This window comes from Lissotriton vulgaris, chromosome 2_1, assembly GCF_964263255.1.
Source record: "Lissotriton vulgaris chromosome 2_1, aLisVul1.2, whole genome shotgun sequence".
In the NCBI taxonomy this organism is placed as follows: Eukaryota; Metazoa; Chordata; class Amphibia; order Caudata; family Salamandridae; genus Lissotriton; species Lissotriton vulgaris.
Window position 1 is genome coordinate 14,196,888 of NC_141687.1, and position 19,781 is coordinate 14,216,668.

A 19,781-nucleotide genomic window follows, 5' to 3' on the forward strand; every position below is an offset into this window, starting at 1 on the left:
CATTTACTTTTCCAATTTTCTCTGCCATGTTAGAAGCGGGAGAAGAAGGAGGAATCTTAGCTGTGTTGTTGCGTCTCTTCACTGAAAGGGCGGGCGCTCTATTTCTCCAGCTCTTGTGAGCCATTACAGGCAGATGTTTATGTGGCCTCTTTGATGCAAGATCTAACAAGTATTGGCAATGCCAACAGGTCTGCTGTATGAATGAAAGGGCCTTTTATGTTTCTGCTAGGTGTAGACTCTCAACACGTCTTCTCAGACGCACTCTGTCACTCATCTTTGCACCCATGCTTTAATTTATCCAGCCACCAACTGATGCTTCTATTGCCCTTCTTGATTGCAATAAAGCACATAACCTCAACAACATGTGCAAAAAAAGAATAGAATCCAACTAGAAAAAATAAATCATGTGCTTTCTAAAGAAAGACAGCATATGTTTGCAAAAACTAAACTAAACAGAATCAGATATCCATGTGGCAAATTTATTTTAAATATTCTATCATTGTTTAAAGTTCAAGGAGGGCCGTCACATTTAGAACCAATGTGTTGGCCATCTTGGAACGGCAAAACAATGATACACTACGGACAACAGCACTCCATAATGCTCTCCTGGTCTACAGAAAGTGGCCGCCTCAAATGTAGCACACCGCAGATAAAATGAGAGGCAAGCAAGCAAGCAACCCGTCAGCACTGCCTGGTGAGCTGCAGTATCCTCTTAGGAGGCGTGAGAATTATAGAAAGAGAGAATTCAGCATTAAAGCACTGGCCTGGCCAAGCATCCCTGGTACTGAAGTTCAATCAGTTTCAAAATGCTGCAATTGACAGGGCAAAAGAGGCAATGACCGCCGCCCCGCACATCCGAAGAACAACCACGGTGAGAGTTCCTTCTCCCACCTCGCTGCCAAGACATGGAACACCCTCCCACTGAGCCTACGACAGACCCAAGACCTGCTGACCTTCAGGAGGATACTCAAGACCTGGCTGTTCGACCAGTAGCGCCCCCAGCTCCTTGAGACCCCCGTGGGTATGTAGTGCGCTTTACAAATGATTGATTGATTGATTGATTGACGGATGCAGGCTGAAACATCACCTCATGCAGTTTACTGTCATTGATGGAAGCAGAGTGGAAATGACACTCAAACAGACCAGCGGCAGATCAGAGTGGGCGCAGAGACTCTATGTACGGTCTATGCATGTATGTATTTATATAGATGTCTGTATGTAATTGCTTATCACAAGATGTGGGCAAACTTCTATTAAAAGATTCTAGCAAGAATGATCACTGTGCAAATCTTCTCCCCCTAGAGTTTCTCAGCAGCATTAACCAACACCAACATCTTTCCATCTGTGGCTTTAGTGCAGAGAAATAACAACCCACCCTTACCTGCCTATCGATTTTAACCTTGGCTGCCGTCATGTTTATCATGATCTTTCATAATAAACAGATCAGGCGTGTGGCAACAGAAATGTGTTCCCTAGTGAACCAATCAGGCGTGTAGCTGTTATTATTGGCTGGTCCATCAGACGCACAGGATAGAATTACAAAAGATACACAATGAGAGTTGGCAAAACAACGAGCTGTCTCTCCTAAGAGGGCCTAACAAGGGTTCTGACCGCACAAACCTTCTATACCCTCAGTTTGTCAGAGGGGGTAACCAGCACCAACCCCCATGCCTACTCTGGAAATCGGTGAGATTCAAAGTATCAAAATATCTATCTGTAGACTTTAATACAGAGTAATAACACTCAGTACATAATTGCCCATTGACTTTCACCTACGCGTCTCACAATCAATATGTCAGGCCTACGGCCTTGATTGTTTCCGTTCATCATAAATAATCCAGGCTATAACCTTTGGCTTCGCAGAATAAGCAATCTGCGTCATAACTTTTCAATATAAACGCACCGGAACTTTTCCCAGTGAACTGATAAGTGCTCTGCCCCTCATCAAGCTTGACACTACATGTAGCCCAGGCCTACAGGAATGCACAGTTGCAGGCTAGCGTCAGGGATAGATTTATAAAACTACAAATAGGTAAAAACCGACAGTTTCCAAAACAATAGGCAGCCCCTCTCAATAGGGCCTTAGAAGAATCATCGCAGTGAAACTCTACTCCCAGGGTTTGTCGGAGCGACACCTCCTCCACAAACCTTTGGCACAATGGTAATCCATGATACTATATCTAATCAAATACCTTTCTAGGCCTGAACATATTGCAACAGCAATCCACTGTTAGAGCCAACAGGCTTTATCAGAGGTTAAATCTCCTATTGACTTTAACATATACTTTTCACAATCAATATGCAACGGGCCACTGCCTTTATCTGAACTTTTAATATTAAGCAACCAGTCATATAACCTTCCGCATTGGCCCGTCACGATAACCAACTGAAGCCCAGGGAAGACTTTCCACACGACAACCTTCCGGCAGAGATGAAAGTACAACTGAAGGTCAACTTATCGTTAGCAAAACAAAACACCACCTTGGCTCGGAGCGCCTCGTAAGGAGTATTGCTGAGCAGCTCTTCTATCCCCGCGGGTCATTGGGGTGGATGAACAGGAAACCACTGCCCACTAGGGTAAGTTGTGAATTCCATGAAACAAAATACCGGCCCCTGGCTTAAGCCGAGTGTATTAACAATCCATCGTCAAAGGCCTATTGTCTTTAACTCATGTTTTTCACAATGAGTAGGTCAGGCCTACTGACTTTGTCATAGCATTCATAATAAACAGATGAAATCTATGAAATCTGACATGCTTTTCCCAATGAACATATTACCCGTTACCCTTTAACACTTTGACGCTGTACCGACCACCGGTCTACACAAGTGTACGCAAACTAGAAGCGTCATGCATACAACTTAGAACACTCTCAAGAGGGTCTAACACGGATCATCACCACGAAACCTCAGGATTTCTAAGAGATGGTGACCAACACCACAGTCCTGGCTCACTACAGTCATCTATGAACTGTTCCATGGAACAAAACACCCATCTGTAGCCTTAAGATAGAAAAGTAACAATTCACATCTGAATGCCTCTCACATGACTCATGATTTCCACAGTAAAATGCCAGGCCAAGCGCCGCCATCATAACATTTCATAATGAACACATCAGGCCTATGGCCATGATCATTGGCTGCCACCATCACCAACACATGCAGTCTTTACGGTGGAAGCAACCAATCAAATCCTGTACTTGGGGGCCACCCTGGGAGTGGAGCTGTTAGACGGACCGGGAGGGTCGGCCGAGACTACGGGGAGAGGTCTCCGGGGAGAGCCGTCTCCAACGACTGTACAGACAAGTAACTTCCCCCCCACAGACGGACACCACACAAGGTTGAAGGTTAACGAGACTTTATATGCAATTCTTAGGTTACGATGATATGATACAAGGAGGTCTGGACTCAGGGGTCCCCTCGGTTCTAGTCTCTGGCTTAGGAAAGGGGTAGCGGGACAGTCTTTGTTACCAATGAGTGGAAAATAGCTCTCAATCCTCGAGCTCGGCGTTCTAGATGATCGGGCCGCGGCGGAGCCAGCAGGTCCCGAGATGGACGAAGGAAAACGACGGTCCGCGGCGGAGCCTGCAGGTCCCGGTGAAGATGACGGTTACAACGGTCCGCGGCCACGCCAGCAGGTCCCGACGACGATGAAGGATATGAAGGTTGCGAAGGCTGTGGCAGCGCCAACAGGCAGGACGATGGTGCACAAGACAGAGCTACGGCAGCGCCAGTAGTCCGTCAAGGATGAGTTCCTCTTTACGTCTCTCGACTCCAAGATACAACTGCCTTCCTGCTCTGGAGCTGCCCCAGTTATAGGGCTGATGTGCTTTGATGTCCGGACCCTCGCACTTGGAGGTCGGGAGGTCCGGGACGAGGGAGTCCAGACACCCAGCAGGGGGGTGGAGCCAGCGCCCGGGGAGGCGATGGGCGAGCGGCACTTGGCGGGGGAGAGCCATCGACACCTCTTTCTCCCATTGACTTGCCAAGTAGCCCGCTCACCTCCTGGGTGGATGGTGGTGCCGAGATGTCTGAGGCCTGGCCAGGCCCAGGGTTGAGGTCGATCGGGGGCCAAGCGGCCTCGTGGTGGAGTGTCCAAGATGGCGCCCCAGGATGGGCGCGTGGGCCGGCAGTGGATCGGACCCACGAGGTCGACATGCTCGAGGGCAGGGGTCCCTGAGGGGACAGAGGACGTGCAATGGTGGTGTGTGGTACTTGCGGGCCCGGGCTCGGGCCTGGTTGGGCTGGGGGAGAGCGGCCCTTCCTGTGGCCTGTCCAACATGCGTCCCCCCCAGCTGAAGGCGGGGAGAGTTACCCATCCTCTTGGGGACTCTCCTCGTCGAGGCGGAAAAAGCGGGACAGGCCATCCGCGTTGGCGTGATCTGGCCCAGGCCGGTGTTCAACTGTGAAGTCCATACCCTTGAGGGTGATAGGGGGTCGTGAATCGGTAGGTGACCCCGCACTGTTGCCAGAGGGATTTCATGTATTTCGAAATAAAGTTCGTGCCTCTGTCGCTGACGACTTCTCGGGGGAAGCCCACACGGGAGAAGATCCCCATCAGAGCCCGGCCGACTACCGGGGCTGTCACAGTCCGCAGAGGGACAGCCTCAGGGTAGCGGGTGGCGTGGTCCGCTAGCACCAAGATGAATCGATGGCCTTGTTTTGTGCGCGGGTCCAGGGGCCCCACAATGTCTATTCCGACCCTCTCAAATGGGGTAGTGACCACAGGAAAAGGTTGCAGGGGGGCCTTTAGTTTGCGGCCGCTCTTCCCACTGGCTTGGCACGTGGGGCAAGATCGGCAATGCTGGTGCACATCGTTCCTCATTTTGGGCCAGAAGAAGTGGGTCACTAGGCGACTGTAGGTTTTATCTTGTCCCAGGTGTCCTGCTAGGGGGACATCGTGGGCCAGGTTTAGCAGAAAGTCTCTAAAACGGAGGGGCACCACTAATACTCGGTTGGCCCCCAGCTCGGCGATTCTTTGCTCGCTGTACAGCAGATCATTGTCCCAGTAGACCCAATGAGTTCCGGAGGTATCCCCTGCGCTTTGGGCGAGCGCTTGCTGGCGGAGTCCCTCGAGGGAGGGACAGGTCTTCTGTTCTTGGCGAAATTGTTCTTGCGTGGGCCCCCCCTCTTGAGGCCACTGGTCGAGGTTAGCGAGGTCGGAAGGTTGAGCTGGTTCGGGGGGGATGTCATGGTCGGTGGTTTCGGCTGGGGCGACCGGAGGCGGTGGCGCCGGCCATTCGGGTTCTTCTGGGCGGTGGTTGGCACGGGCGGCCATGGACCGGGTGGTGACGCACGCCCAGTCCGGGACGCCTAACATCCCTAGGTGTTCTCTTCGCTCCACGGCTGCCCACGGAGAGCTTTCCAGGTCATTTCCAAGGAGGCAGTCTACGGGGGCATCGTCTCGTACCGTTACTTTCAACATGCCGGAGACCCCTCCCCATTCGAAAGGGACGCAGGCCATCCGACACAGACTTTCCGAGTTATCGGCTGATCGTACAGGGCAGAGAATGTTCGGTAGATACTGTTCTGGGGTCACCAGGTGACAGCGGACGGCTGTTACACTGGCCCCGGTGTCACGAAGGGCTTCGGCCCGGCGTCCATTGATGCTCACCCATTGGCTGTACTTCTGGGTGTTAGCGGGTAGGGGGACCCGCGGGACCATGTCTTTCCCCCCTAAGCATGCTAGAGCCATGGCGGCTGGCTCCCACTCTTGATGCTCTTGTTCGTATTCTTCCTGCTCCTCGGAGGTCTGTTCTTCCCCTAGGGCCGCAGCGGCCACTTGGCGGGGTCTTGGGCTCTGGTACTGCGGGCAGTTTGGGTCGTTTGCATAGTGGCCTACTCGTTGGCATCGGTGACACGTGACATTGGCTCTGTACCCCGGTCGCGCCGGGGTGCCGCCCCGGTTGGCCGGGGGGGCGGTGCTGGTAGCGGGGGCGACCGGAGCGTTGTCTCTTCCTCGTCCTTGGCCCCCTCCTCCTCCTCTTGGTCGGTGCTGACCATTGTTGTTCCGGTTCTGTTCGTAGGACCCATTCCGGCCCACTCTGGTGATCTCCCACCGGTCAGCTTCGGCCGCGAGCTGCCGGGGATCCGTTAACTTACTGTCGAGGAGGTGCTGGCGGAGCTCAATGAAGCAATTGTTCGACAGATGCTCCCATACCATCAGATTGAACAGTTGTTCGTAGGTCGTGACGTTGCTTCCTCTGATCCAGCCCTCGAAAGCTCGGCTAAAGTACGTTACATAGTCCACCCAAGTTGTACCCGGGATGCGGGTGCAGTCTCGGAACCTCTGACGGTACATCTCGGGTGTGAGGCCATAGCGGGTGAGGAGCGCCGCTTTCATATGGTCATAGGAGGTCATCTGGTGGTCCGGGAGCTGTAGCAGGGTATCGCGGCCCTCATTGAGGAATCTCCCCCATAGACCGGCTCCCCAATCGCTTCTATCGATCCGGTGTGCAGTCATAGCGATTTCATAGGCCTTAAACCATTGCTGGATGTCGTCCTCTCGGAAATATTCTCGGACAACATCCTTGGGGATGTGTACCTTTTTGTCTGTGGCCCCTGAGGTGTGGGGTCGCTCGGGCACCCCTACTTCTTTATTCTGCTTGCGCAGGTTGATCTCGGCTAGGTTCCGTTCGTGTTCGTACGCCAGTTTCTTTTCCTCGAGCTCCCTTTGTCTCTGTTTCTCCTCTCTTTCTTCTCGGAGACGCAGGTGCTCTAAGTTGATTTTTTGTTCGGCCAACTTGAGTTCAATGTCCATCTTGAGTCGGGCCATTTCTAGCTCGTGTAGTCGGGTTCTTTCTCTTTCCTGGATCTCGTCTTGCGAGAGACCCGTTCTTTGCCCTTCAGGGGCCGTGGTGGTTTTCTCTGCGGTGCTTTGATCGGGGGTTCCGGCAGCCCCGGTCTCTGCCCAAGATTCTAGGGCATGCTTAAAATCGTCTTTGGTGCTTAGTCCGGTGGTAGCGATACCCAGTTCGATGCAGAATTGTTTTAGTTCACGATGGCTGTACTCCTCCAGTTTCTCCATTTGGAACTTCTCGGTTGATCCGCTTTCTTTGGTTGTCATTGTGATTTCGTCGTGGGGTGAGCTACTCTCTGTACGTTATGCGGTGATTCGGATCGCGCCGCTGGCCACCAATGTTAGACGGACCGGGAGGGTCGGCCGAGACTACGGGGAGAGGTCTCCGGGGAGAGCCGTCTCCAACGACTGTACAGACAAGTAACTTCCCCCCCACAGACGGACACCACACAAGGTTGAAGGTTAACGAGACTTTATATGCAATTCTTAGGTTACGATGATATGATACAAGGAGGTCTGGACTCAGGGGTCCCCTCGGTTCTAGTCTCTGGCTTAGGAAAGGGGTAGCGGGACAGTCTTTGTTACCAATGAGTGGAAAATAGCTCTCAATCCTCGAGCTCGGCGTTCTAGATGATCGGGCCGCGGCGGAGCCAGCAGGTCCCGAGATGGACGAAGGAAAACGACGGTCCGCGGCGGAGCCTGCAGGTCCCGGTGAAGATGACGGTTACAACGGTCCGCGGCCACGCCAGCAGGTCCCGACGACGATGAAGGATATGAAGGTTGCGAAGGCTGTGGCAGCGCCAACAGGCAGGACGATGGTGCACAAGACAGAGCTACGGCAGCGCCAGTAGTCCGTCAAGGATGAGTTCCTCTTTACGTCTCTCGACTCCAAGATACAACTGCCTTCCTGCTCTGGAGCTGCCCCAGTTATAGGGCTGATGTGCTTTGATGTCCGGACCCTCGCACTTGGAGGTCGGGAGGTCCGGGATGAGGGAGTCCAGACACCCAGCAGGGGGGTGGAGCCAGCGCCCTGGGAGGCGATGGGCGAGCGGCACTTGGCGGGGGAGAGCCATCGACACCTCTTTCTCCCATTGACTTGCCAAGTAGCCCGCTCACCTCCTGGGTGGATGGTGGTGCCGGGATGTCTGAGGCCTGGCCAGGCCCAGGGTTGAGGTCGATCGGGGGCCAAGCGGCCTCGTGGTGGAGTGTCCAAGATGGCGCCCCAGGATGGGCGCGTGGGCCGGCAGTGGATCGGACCCACGAGGTCGACATGCTCGAGGGCAGGGGTCCCTGAGGGGACAGAGGACGTGCAATGGTGGTGTGTGGTACTTGCGGGCCCGGGCTCGGGCCTGGTTGGGCTGGGGGAGAGCGGCCCTTCCTGTGGCCTGTCCAACAGGAGCCCAAGCCCCTCTCTCATTAGGACACTGAAAGCTCTTTTTTTGTTGATCACATAAGGTCATGTTACAGTTGCTATGTCAAGCCAGACCAAAACATCCATGTAAGTTGATGACATCTCTCCTCCCATCTGTGATGCTGCCAGAGACAAACACTGTCAATTATAAACTTATCCAAGATACGTTAATAGCATTACACTGGCATATGTGTGCCCCTGAAAGCTCAAGCTCCGGCAGCTGGATAAAGAAACAAATGACCTCGGCGGCCTCGAGGTCAAGCACTTCTTTTCCAGGCACACAACCCCTGCCCAATCAAAGCATGAACTACTGGCCCACCCCTTCTCCTGGTGATGTTCATATAAGTGCTTTGCGACAGCTGCACTGTGAAGCCAGACCATGGAAAGGAAAAGGCGAAGGGAACAGCCATTAGCTCTCACCTGTGCTTTCACACTATGCGCATTGTGTCTAGCCCAAGACGCTCAGCGAGTGCCCCTGCAAGGATAAAGGGAGGGATGAGTCGAGAAGGGCAAGAATTTATGGTTAGGACCAACCTCAACAGACCTGGGGTAGGCACACCCCAATAAAGGCTGCATCCAATTATTCCGTTACTGTTCCACTGAGCATGCTGGTGGTGGAGTCCCTCCGGTCATGGGATATGCAGTGCAAAGTGGACCTATTGCTGCAACCTCTGATCTGCTAAGACCCATGCCCCCTTAGAATGAACATCACACCGGAGATAGCGCTATGAGATGAGTCCACGAACATGCAGTGGAGACGCTATAAATAGTGTGGGGTCTCTGGTTCCAATGGGCTTTTTGCTGAAGAAGCACCCCAATGTGCGGGACTCCCTCTATGTTTCAAATACCGGCCAAGACCTCAAGGCTGCCTGGACTTGCACCCACAGCCACCTCTCAATCAGGATAAAAGAAAATCTGTGACCTCACCTCTTCACTTCCAGCATAAGGTCTGTAAATCAGAACCACTACACACACACAGCCACAGCCGCAGACATGCATCCAACCACACTCTCGCCTGTGACTTCACGTATTCACTTCCAACAGAAGTGATGCACTCCTGGACTGATGGGTGCCAGAACTAGAGTGCTACTTTAATCAACATCTCATGCCGCACCTCCACTGCACCCCTAGCCACACGACCACCCCATTCCTGTCACACCCCCAGCCATACTGCTGCAACATCCCTGCAACATACCCAGCCACACCGCCACACACGCTCAGCTGTACCACGTGCCACACTGCAGCCACATCCCTGCAACATACCCAGCCACATCGCCACCACATGCTCCGCTACACCACAAGCCACACTGCAGCCACATCCCTGCAACATACCCAGCCACACCGCCACCACACGCTCAGCTACACCACGAGCCACACTGCAGCCACATCCCTGCAACATACCCAGCCACACCGCCACCACACACTCAGCTACACCACGAGCCACACTGCAGCTGCATCCCTGCAACATACCCAGCCACCTCTCCACCATACGCTCAGCTACACCACTAGCCACACTGCCGCTGCGTCGCTGCAAAATACCCGGCCACCCTGCCACCACAAGCTCAGCTACACCACGAGCCACACTGCAGCCGCATCCCTGCAACATACCCGGCCACCACACGCTCAGCTACACCACGAGCCACACTGCCGCCGCATCCCTGCAACATACCCGGCCACCCCGTCACCACACGCTCAGCTACACCACGAGCCACACTGCCACCGCATCCCTGCAAAAAACCCGGCCACACCGCCACCGCACGCTGAGATAAACCACGAGCTACACTGCCGCCGCATCCCTGCAACTTACCCGGCCACACCGCCACCACGCGTTCAGCTATACCACGAGCCACACTGCCACCACATGCTCAGCTACACCACGAGCCACACTGCCGCTGCATACCTGCAACATACCCGGCCACACTGCCACCACACGCTCAGCTACACCACGAGCAACACTGCCCCGCATCCCTGCAACATACCCAGCCACACCGCCACCACACGCTCAGCTACACCACGAGCCACACTGCCGCCGCATCCCTGCAACATACCCAGCCACACCGCCACCACACGGTCAGCTGCACCACGAGCCACACTGCAGCCGCATCCCTGCAACATACCCAGCCACCTTGCCACCATACGCTCAGCTACACCACTAGCCACACTGCTGCTGCATCGCTGCAATATACCCGGCCACACTGCCACCACACGCTCAGCTACACCACAAGCAACACTGCCCCGCATCCCTGCAACATACCCAGCCACACCGCCACCACACGCTCAGCTACACCACGAGCAACACTGCCCCGCATCCCTGCAACATACTCAGCCACACCGCCACCACACGCTCAGCTACACCACAAGCCGCACTGCCGCCGCATCCGTGCAACATACCCAGCCACACCACCCTGCGCTCAGCTACACCACAAGCCACACTGCTGCTGCATCCCTGCAACATACCCAGCCACCTTGCCACCGTACGCTCAGCTGCAGCACTAGCCACACTGCCGCTGCATCGCTGCAAAATACCCAGCCACCTCGCCACCATACGCTCAGCTACACCACTAGCCACACTGCCGCTGCACTGCTGCAAAATACCCAGCCACACCGCCACCACACGCTCAGCTACACCACGAGCCACACTGCCGCTGCATCCGTGCAACATGCCCAGACACGCCACCCTGCGCTCAGCTACACCACAAGCCACACTGCTGCTGCATCCCTGCAACATACCCAGCCACCTCGCCACCATACGCTCAGCTACAGCACAAGCCACACTGCCACTGCATCGCTGCAAAATACCCGGCCACCCTGCCACCACAAGCTCAGCTACACCACGAGCCACACTGCAGCCGCATCCCTGCAACATACCCGGCCACCACACGCTCAGCTACACCACGAGCCACACTGCCTTCGCATCCCTGCAACATACCCGGCCACCCCGTCACCATACGCTCAGCTACACCACGAGCCACACTGCCACCGCATCCCTGCAACATACCCAGACACACCACCACCGTATGCTCAGCTATTCCACGAGCCACACAGCCGCAGCATCCCTGCAAAATACCCGGCCACACCGCCACCGCGCGCTGAGATATACCACGAGCCACACTGCCGCCGCATCCCTGCAACTTACCCGGCCACACCGCCACCACACGTTCAGCTATACCACGAGCCACACGGCCTTCGCATCCCTGCAACATACCCGGCCACACTGCCACCACACGCTCAGCTACACCACGAGCAACACTGCCCCGCATCCCTGCAACATACCCAGCCACACCACCACCACACGCTCAGCTACACCACGAGCCACACTGCCGCCGCATCCCTGCAACATACCCAGCCATACTGCCACCACACGGTCAGCTACACCACGAGCCACACTGCAGCCGCATCCCTGCAATATGCTCAGCTACACCATGAGCTACACTGCCGCCGCATCCCTGCAACATACCCAGCCACACCACCACCACATGCTCAGCTACACCACGAGCCACACTGCAGCTTCATCCCTGCAACATACCCAGCCACACCGCCACCACACGCTCAGCTACACTACGAGCCACACTGCACCCGCATTCCTGCAACATACCCAGCCACACCGCCACCACACGCTCAGCTACACCACGAGACACACTGCTGCCGCATCCCTGCAACATACCCAGCCACACCACCACCACACCCTCAGCAACACCATGAGCCATACTGCTGCTGCATCCCTGCAACATACCCAGCCACCACTCGCTGAGCTACACCACGAGCCACACTGCAGCCGCATCCCTGCAACATACCCAGCCACAACACCACCACATTCTCAGCTACACCACCAGCCGCACTGCAGCCCCATCCTTGCAACATACCCAGCCACACCGCCACCACATTCTCAGCTACACCATGAGCCACACTGCTGCCGCATCCGTGCAACATACCCAGCCACGCCACCCTGCGCTCAGCTACACCACAAGCCACACTGATGCTGCATCCCTGCAATATACCAAGCCACCTCACCACCACACGCTCAGCTACACCACTAGCCACACTGCTGCTGCATCCCTGCAAGATAGCCGTTCACCCCGCCACCACAAGCTCAGCTACACCACGAACCACACTGCATCCGCATCCCTGCAACATACCTGGCCACCACACGCTCAGCTACACCACGAGCCACACTGCCGCCGCATCCCTGCAACATACCCGGCCCCCCCGTCACCACACGCTCAGCTACACCACGAGCCACACTGCCACTGCATCCCTGCAACATACCCTGACACACCACCACCGCATGCTCAGCTATACCACGAGCCACACAGCCACAGCATCCCTGCAAAATACCCGGCCACACCGCCACCACACGTTCAGCTACACCACGAGCCACACTGCCTCCGCATCCCTGTAACATACCCAGCCACACCGCCACAGCGCGCTGAGATACACCACGAGCCACACTGCCGCCGCATCCCTTTAACATACCCGGTCACACCGCCACCACACGTTCAGCTACACCACGAGCCACACTGCCTCCGCATCCTTGCAACATACCCGTCCACACCGCCATCACACTCTCAGCTGCACCACGGGCCACACTGCCACTGCATCCTTGCAACATACCCGGCCACACCGCCACCACACGCTCAGCTACACCACGAGCAACACTGCCCCGCATCCCTGCAACATACCCAGCCACACCGCCACCACACGCTCAGCTACACCACAAGCCACACTGCCGCCGCATCCCGGCAACATACCCAGCCACACCGCCACCACACGCTCAGCTACACCACGAGCCACACGGCAGCCGCATCCCTGCAATATGCTCAGCTACACCATGAGCCACACTGCCGCTGCATCCCTGCAATATACCAGGCCACACTGCCACCACACGCTCAGCTATACCATGAGCCACACTGCCTCCCAATCCCTGCAACATACCCGGTCACACCTCCACCACTTGCTCAGCTACACCACGAGCCACACTGCCGCCGCATCCCTGCAACATACCGGGCCACACCGCCACCACACGCTCAGCTACACCATGAGCAACACTGCCTCGCATCCCTGCAACATACCTAGCCACACCGCCACCACATGCTCAGGTACACCACGAGCCACACTGCAGCTGCATCCGTGCAACTTACCCAGCCACACCACCACCACACGCTCAGCTACACTACGAGCCACACTGCACCCGCATCCCTGCCACATATCCAGCCACACCGCCACCACACGCTCAGCTACACCAGGAGACACACTGCTGCCACATCCCTGCAACATACCCAGCCACACCGCCTCCACACACTGAGCTACACCACGAGCCTCACTGCCGCCGCATCCCTGCAAAATACCTAGCCACACCACCACCACACGCTCAGCTACACCACGATCCACACCGCAGCCCCATTAGTGCAACACACAAGGCCTCCCGCCACAACACATTTAGCCATGCTGCCAGCCACGCCGCCACCACATCCCTGCAACATACCCAGCCACACCACCACCACACACTCAGCTACACCATGAGCCACACTGCCTCCACACCCAGTCACACAGCTGGCCACACCGGGCTGCTCTGCGTCAAAGGGAGAGGGCAGGAGTGAGTCATATTTACTAATATATGTCACATTCCTGCTCTCTCAATGCGCTGGCATGCTATGTGGTGCCTAGCACCAACCTTGCGCCATGTTGCAAGAGTGCCTATGTTGCAGGCAGGATTTTTTTGTGCAAGAAGTAACATCTTTCTGTACAAAAACAAATGAGGAGAAATAAAGATGCTTCTCCACATTCCACTTTTTTGGAGAAGACGTAAATGTTTGACCTCATTCCCAGGCTTACTACTCTTGGTACATCTTGGGAATGTGGCAAAGAGCATGGGTGGGTGAATAGGAATACCCACTCTCACCCATGTAAGGCTTGCTGGGGAAGAGTAACACAAGGCAGCTACTTGAGCTGCCTTGAGTTACTCCATATTTACTAAATATCACAGGTACGCTCAAGGTGGCTATGCGTGGCTTGACAAAACTTACTTAGGAGTTGTGTTGCCATTGCGTCACCCTGCTCAATGCAAAGCACACCAATCCTTTGATAAATCTGTGCCCTGGTCTGGTGGGCACCAGAATCTTAAGCACGGGTTCTCATGTGACTCTCACACCTGGAGCCAGGCAGGGCTAAGAAGTGCCACTAGGTAGGGAGAGGGAGGAGGGAGTCAGACAAAATGTGACGAAGAGGAGAAAATGCCATCTGGACATAAGGTCTGGTAGTAGGATGTGTGTGTGTATTTGTGTGTGTGTGGTTGTGTGTGTGGATGTGTGTGTGGGGAGGTTGTGTGTGTGTGGTTGTGTATGTGTGTGTGATTGTGGTTTGGGTGTGGGTGTCTGTGTGTGTGGGTGTGGTTGTGTGTGGGGTTGTGGTTGTGTGTATGTGGTTGTGTGAGTGTGTGTGGTTGTGTGAGTGTGTGTGGTTGTGGTTGTGGATGTGTGTGTGTGGTTATGTATGGATGTGTGTGTGTGTGGTTGTGTATGGATGGGTGTGGTTTTTGTTGTGTGTGTGGTTGTGTGGGAGGGGTGTGTGTGTGTGTGTGGTTGTGTGGTTGTGGTTGTGTGAGGATGGGTGTGTGGTTGTGTGTGTGGTTGTGTGTTGTGTGTGTGTGGATGTGTGTGTGGTTTTGGTGGTTGTGTTGTGTGTGTTGTGTGGTTGTGTGTGTGTGGTTGTGTGTGTAGTTGTGGTTGTGTGTGTGGTTGTGTGTGGTTGTGTGTGTGTGTGGGTGGGGGTATGTGTGGGGGTGTGTGTGTGGGTGGATGTGTGTGTGGGTGGGTGGGTGTGTGAGTGTGTGGGTGTGTGTGTGTGTGCGTGGGTGGTCTGGCAGGCAGCAGTCAGTGTCGCTACAGAGAGTAGGCAAAGTGAGGGACAGAGAGAGAGTGTGTGCCATAGGGGTTTCTGGGGGGCACCTGGGGAAGGGATGGCAGGTAGAGCCTCACAGCTGGACCTAGCATTGCTCCGTGAGTACTCGCATGTTCAGTGTCAGGTGTTTTCCAGCTCAGGTGGCGCAGCCACTGATAACTCCGCGCTTCAAGGCCACTAACAATCCCCCCTCCCAAAGCCTGGCCCGAGCTCGAGCTGCGTCCTCTGAGCACCAATAACTCAGCGCCTATAAAAGGAAACATAGATTCCAAGAGCCTCACACCCCAGGACCTGTTCACAGGAGAGGCACAGGTGAGTGTGAAGGGGCACAGGTGAGTATGAAGGAGCACAGGTGAGTGTGAAGGAGCACAAGTGAGCGTGAAGGACCACAGGTGAGTGTGAAGGAGCACAAGTGAGCGTGAAGGACCACAGGTGAGTGTGAATGGGCACAGGTGAGTATGAAGAGACAGCACAAGTGAGTGTGAAAGGGCACAGGTGAGTGTGAAGGAGCACAGGTGAGTGTGAAGGGGCACATGTGAGTGTGAAGAGACAGCACAAGTGAGTGTGACGGGGCACATATGAGTGTGAAAGGGCACAGGTGAGTGTGAAGGAGCACAGGTGAGTGTGAAGGGGCACAGGTGAGTATGAAGAGACAGCACAAGTGAGTGTGACGGGGCACATATGAGTGTGAAAGGGCACAGGTGAGTGTGAAGGAGCACAGGTGAGTGTGAAGGGGCACAGGTGAGTATGAAGAGACAGCACAAGTGAGTGTGACGGGGCACATATGAGTGTGAAAGGGCACAGGTGAGTGTGAAGGAGCACAGGTGAGTGTGAAGGGGCACAGGTGAGTATGAAGAGACAGCACAAGTGAGTGTGACGGGGCACAGGTGAGTGTGAAAGGGCACAGGTGAGTGTGAAGGAGCACAGGTGAGTGTGAAGGGGCACAGGTGAGTATGAAGAGACAGCACAAGTGAGTGTGACGGGGCACATATGAGTGTGAAAGGGCACAGGTGAGTGTGAAGGAGCACAGGTGAGTGTGAAGGGGCACAGGTGAGTATGAAGAGACAGCACAAGTGAGTGTGACGGGGCACATATGAGTGTGAAAGGGCACAGGTGAGTGTGAAGGAGCACAGGTGAGTGTGAAGGGGCACAGGTGAGTATGAAGAGACAGCACAAGTGAGTGTGACGGGGCACATATGAGTGTGAAAGGGCACAGGTGAGTGTGAAGGAGCACAGGTGAGTGTGAAGGGGCACAGGTGAGTATGAAGAGACAGCACAAGTAAGTGTGACGGGGCACATATGAGTGTGAAAGGGCACAGGTGAGTGTGAAGGAGCACAGGTGAGTGTGAAGGGGCACAGGTGAGTATGAAGAGACAGCACAAGTGAGTGTGACGGGGCACATATGAGTGTGAAAGGGCACAGGTGAGTGTGAAGGAGCACAGGTGAGTGTGAAGGGGCACTGGTGAGTATGAAGAGACAGCACAAGTGAGTGTGACGGGGCACATATGAGTGTGAAAGGGCACAGGTGAGTGTGAAGGAGCACAGGTGAGTGTGAAGGGGCACAGGTGAGTATGAAGAGACAGCACAAGTGAGTGTGACGGGGCACATATGAGTGTGAAAGGGCACAGGTGAGTGTGAAGGAGCACAGGTGAGTGTGAAGGGGCACAGGTGAGTATGAAGAGACAGCACAAGTGAGTGTGACGGGGCACATATGAGTGTGAAAGGGCACAGGTGAGTGTGAAGGAGCACAGGTGAGTGTGAAGGGGCACAGGTGAGTATGAAGAGACAGCACAAGTGAGTGTGACGGGGCACATATGAGTGTGAAAGGGCACAGGTGAGTGTGAAGGAGCACAGGTGAGTGTGAAGGGGCACGGGTGAGTATGAAGAGACAGCACAAGTGAGTGTGACGGGGCACATATGAGTGTGAAAGGGCACAGGTGAGTGTGAAGGAGCACAGGTGAGTGTGAAGGAGCACAGGTGAGTGTGAAGGAGCACAAGTGAGCGTGAAGGACCACAGGTGAGTGTGAATGGGCACAGGTGAGAGTGAAGGTGCACAGGTGAGTGTGAAGGGGTACAGGTGAGTGTGAAGGGGTACAGGTAAGTGTGAAGAGAGAGCACAGATGAGTGTGACGGGGCACAGGTGAGTGTGAAAGGGCACAGGTGAGTGTGAAGGGGCACAGGTGAGTGTGAATGGGCACAGGTGAGAGTGAAGGTGCACAGGTGAGTGTGAAGGGGTACAGGAGAGTGTGAAGGGGTACAGGTAAGTGTGAAGAGAGAGCACAGATGAGTGTGACGGGGCACAGGTGAGTGTGAAAGGGCACAGGTGAGTGTGAAGGGGCACAGGTGAGTGTGAAGGGGCACAAGTGAGTGTGAAGGACCACAGGTGAGTGTGAATGGGCACAGGTAAGAGTGAAGGGGCACAGGTGAGTGTAAAGGAGCACAGGTGAGTATGAAGGGGTATAGGTAAGTGTGAAGAGACAGCAAAAGTGAGTGTAACAGGGCACAGGTGAGTGTGAAGGAACGGTGCAGGTGAGTGTGAAGGGGCACAGGTGAGTATGAAGAGACAGCACAAGTGAGTGTCATGGGGCACAGGTGAGTGTGAAGAGACAGCACAGGTGAGTGTGACAGGGCACAGGTGAGTGTGAAGGAACGGTGCAGGTGACTGTGAAGGGGCAGAGGTTAGTGGCAAGGGTCACAGGTGAATTTGAAGGGGCACAGGTGAATGTGAAGGGGCACAGGTGAGTGTGAGGGGGCATAGGTGCATGGGAAGGTATAGCACGGGTGTGTGTGAAGGGATGCGCAGGTGAGTGTGAAGAAATGGCACAGGTGAGTGTGAAGGGATAGTGCAGGTGAGTGTGAAGGGACAGTGCAAGTTAGTGTGAAGGGGCACAGGTGAGTGTGAAGGGATGCTGCAGATGACTGTGAAGGGATGGCGCAGATGAGTGTGAAGAGACGGTGCAGGTGAGTGTGGAGGGACAGCACAGGTGAGTGTGAAGGGACGGTGCAGGTGAGTGTGAAGGGATGACACAAGTGAGTGTGAAGAGACGGGCAGGTGAGTTTGAAGGGGCTCAGGGGAGTGTGAAGGGATGGTGCAGGTGAATGTGATGGGGCACAGGTGGTCGTGAAGGGACAGTGCAGGTGAGTGTGAAGGGGCACAGATGAGTGTGAAGGAAGGGCGCAGGTGAGTGTGAAGGGTTGACACAGGTGAGTGTGAAGGGTTGGTGCAGTTCAGTGTGAAGGGACATTGGAGATGAGTGTGAAGGGACGGTACAGGTGAGTGTGAAGGGACGGTGCAGGTGGGTGTGAAGGGGCACAAGTGAGCATGAAGGGATGGCGCAGGTGAGTGTGAAGAGATGGCACAGGTGAGTGTGAAGGGACAGTGCAGTTGAGTGTGAAGGGACAGTGCCGGTGAGTGTGAAGGGACAGCACAGGTGAGTGTGAAGGGACAGCACAGGTGAGTGTGAAGGGACAGTACAGGTGAATGTGAAGGGACAGCACAGGTGAGTGTGAAGGGGCACAGGTGAGTGTAAAGGGATGGTGCAAGTTAGTGTGAAGGGGCACAGGTGAGTGTGAAGGGAGCATGCAGGTGAGTGTGAAAAGATGACACAAGTGAGTGTGAAGGGACAAGGCAGGTGAGTGTTAAGGGACACAGCAGAGTGTGAAGGGATGGTGCCGGTCAGTGTGAAGGGGAACAGGTGAGTGTGAAGGGAGGCACAAATGAGTGTGAAGCTATGGCGCAGGTGAGTGTGAAGGGACAGCACATGTGAGTGTGAAGGGACGGTACAGGTGAGTGTGAAGGGACGGTGCAGGTGAGTGTGAAGGGGCACAAGTGAGCGGGAAAGGATGGCGAAGGTGAGTGTGAAGAGATGGCACAGGTGAGTGTGAAGGGTCAGTCAAGTTGAGTGTGAAGGGACAGTGCAGGTGAGTGTGAAGGGACAGCACAGGTGAGTGTGAAGGGGCACAGGAGAGAGTGAAGGGATGATGCAGGTTGAGTGTGAAGAGACAGCACAGGTGAGTGTGAAGAGATGGCACAGGTGAGTTTAAAGGGACAGTGCAGGTCAGTGTGAAGGGACAGTGTAGGTGAGTGTGAAGGGACTCTGCAGGTGAGTGTGAAGGGACAATGCAGGTGAGTGTGAAGGGGCACAGGTTAGTGTGAAGGGAGGGCACAAGTGAGTGTGAAGGGACGGTGCAGATGAGTGTGAAGGGACAGCACAGGTGAGTGTGAAGGGACGGTACAGGTGAGTTTGAAGGGACGGTGCAGGTGAGTGTGAAGGGGCACAAGTGAGCGTGAAGGGATGGCACAGGTGAGTGTGAAGAGATGGCACAGGTGAGTGTGAAGGGACAGTGCAGCTGAGTGTGAAGGGACAGTGCAGGTGAGTGTGAAGGGACAGCACAGGTGAGTGTGAGGGGACAGCACAGGTGAGTGGGAAGGGGCACAGGAGAGTGTGAAGGGATGATGCAGGTGAGTGTGAACAGACGGCACAGGTGACTGTGGAGAAGTGTGGCTCTGGGGTTAGAGGCGGCAGACCCGGAAACTGAGATCGGTCCTGGACCAGGGTTCAATTCCCCGCCTCGGCGGGTCTTGGGGTCAAAAATTCCACGGATTCGATAATTCTCGTTCCGGTGCCTACTCAACTCACGGGTTCACACTCTGCGACTCTGGGCAATAGCTTGCTT

General features: G+C 55.1%; 1 protein-coding gene across 3 annotated transcripts in view; it reads left to right on the plus strand.

Annotated features, from left to right (window-relative positions):
- Window positions 1-15,223: 15,223 nt before the first annotated feature.
- LOC147729458 (peptidoglycan-recognition protein SC2-like) overlaps window positions 15,224-19,781 on the plus strand; it is a 72,848-nt gene continuing 68,290 nt past the window's right edge. The window contains exon 1 of one of the 3 annotated variants that reach the window (XM_086954328.1): window positions 15,224-15,416. The gene's annotated coding sequence lies outside the window, so the exon portion shown is untranslated. The remainder of the gene's footprint in view (window positions 15,417-19,781) is intronic. The other 2 variants (XR_015308312.1, XR_015308311.1) reach the window with 2 other exon arrangements.